The following is a 2328-nucleotide window of genomic DNA, read 5'->3' on the forward strand; positions in this document are numbered from 1 at the left end:
CAAAATAACTGTGACCTTCAAGATAAAACCAATCAGTCCACACAGTTCAGTTATCCATAAGCACTCCAGATGTCTGAATAGAGTTAATAAAAACACTTTTTATAGTCACAACTCTGCTTTCTGCAGACCTTCTGCAACGATGAGAGAACGATCAGCCACATGAAATACACTTTAATATCTAAAACCTTAAAACTTCTTAGTAGTAAAGAGTAAATATATGATAAATGCAATGAACATAGTACATAAGGTAAATAGTAAGAATAATTCTATCTGGTATACATTAATATTTTCATGGTAACTTTAAATGAATATTAATTTATTTATCTTTTTACAGGTTTCCCTCTGTGGGACAGAGAAACTATCAACAAGCACAACACCAGACAGACTCAGAGAAGCAGTTCCTGTGAAATTAGTGCCTCTGACTCCTTTGAATCCAAGTCTTCTCAGCTGGATCTGAATGTATCTGTCAAAGCCAGTTTTTTGGGTGGTCTGGTTGAGGTTGGAGGATCTGCAGCTTATCTCAATGACAAGAAGAAGTTCAAGAACCAGAGCAGAATCACCTTTCAATACAAAGCCACAACTGAATACAAAGAGTTGTCTCTGTCTTCTCTCAAAGTTGAAGGCTCTCAGGTTAGGGATAATACAGCAAAAACCAGTGCAACACATGTAGTCACAGGCATCCTTTATGGGGCAAATGCTTTCTTTGTGTTTGACAGTGAGAAGTTAGAATCAAACAGTGTTCAGAACATTGAGGGCACGATGCATGCTGCGATCAAGAAATTTCCATACTTGGAAGTTGAGGGCAAAGTAGAAATAAAGCTGAGTGAAGAAGAGAAAGCTGCAATCCAGTAAATTCACCTGTAAATTTTATGGTGATTTTATTCTTGACAAGAACCCTGTGACACTTGAAGATGCAGTGATGACCTACGCCAAGCTTTCAGGCCTCCTTGGAGAAAATGGAGAAAATGCAGTTCCTCTTAAAGTCTGGCTGACTCCTCTGAAGGACCTGGAGCCATCAGCAGCTGAGCTGAAGGGACAGATTTCCTTTGGTTTACTCAGAAAGGCTAGAATTTATTTAGAAAGTATCAGAGAAATAGAAATGAGATGCAGTGAGGCTCAGGAAGAGAAAGTAGTCATGAGTTTTCCACAGATTCATAAAAAGTTGATTATTTTTGAAGATCTTTGTAAAGACAACATAGCAATGCTCAGACAGACAATGCAGGAGAAGATTCCTCTCATTCGTGAAGGTAAAGAAGATGAAACATTTTTGGAAAAGCTCATTGATCAGCAGGAGAATTCTCCGTTTAGTCCCAAAAGTTTAGATAGTTGGTTAGACAATGCAGAGAGAGAAATAAACGTCATTAGGTCTTGTGTGGAGATTATGGAGGGAATCCAGATTGTTCCAGATGAGAACCACCTGGAAAGAGAGGCTCTAGCTGCAGGCATAGATGAAGCCTTCTGCTTTGTTTTTACCTCTGTGAAAACTGATGACCCCTACCTGGACCAGATGATCAACTATCTGAGTAAAGATAAGACAGAACCTAAACCCTGCGTGACTCCATCCACTAAAGACCAGTGGTTCTTCTTAGATGAAGTTCTAACCAACATGAGGAAAAAGGCCACTGAGTTCATTTCAGCTTCCAAACGACTGAAGGGCAGCAGCAGATTTCGTTTCCTTGTAGCAGCTCTTCCGAATGCAAAATTCACAGGAGCCACCATCTACCAGTATAGAGACGGCCTTCTGAAAACTGAAGACTTCTCACGGCCTGAGGTTCCTGATGTGACACAGCTGGACCCAAGAGATCTTCTATGGTGTAAGGCCATTTTCTATTCAAGACTGTAGCTACGTGTAAAAAGGTTCTTCATACAAAAGATTGTTTAAAATAGTCTTACATGCATATTAGACAAAAAATCATGTACTTCTGCTGATTAAACATGAGTAAATGTGAAAAGTAAGAGATTACCTCTTTTTCTATCAACCAGACTACTACAATCTGACCTTGGATCCCAAAACATGCGGCAACTGGCTTCTACTAACTGATGAAAACACGAAGGCAACTGATGGAGCCGTATGGCAGCGGTATGACAAACACCCCTGGAGATTTAAAGACCAGAATCAGGTTCTGTGCCAGCAGGGGCTGACAGGATGCTGTTACTTTGAGGTTGAGTTGGGCATTAGACATCCTAATGCGGTTGGGCTAGCTCTTGCATACTTTAACATGGCAAGGAGTGGAAAGAATACTCAGGATAGCTTTGGAAAGAACAAGGTATCCTGGTGTTTTGGTGTTTACCATAATACCGTTGAGTCATACCATGATAATGATCAGT

At 40.2% G+C, this 2328-nt stretch overlaps 1 pseudogene; it reads left to right on the plus strand.

Moving 5' to 3' along the window:
- Positions 1-315: 315 nt before the first annotated feature.
- Positions 316-1843, plus strand: LOC118557028 (annotated as a pseudogene).
- Positions 1844-2328: the final 485 nt, after the last annotated feature.

This window comes from Fundulus heteroclitus, chromosome 22, assembly GCF_011125445.2.
Source record: "Fundulus heteroclitus isolate FHET01 chromosome 22, MU-UCD_Fhet_4.1, whole genome shotgun sequence".
Classification (NCBI taxonomy): domain Eukaryota; kingdom Metazoa; phylum Chordata; class Actinopteri; order Cyprinodontiformes; family Fundulidae; genus Fundulus; species Fundulus heteroclitus.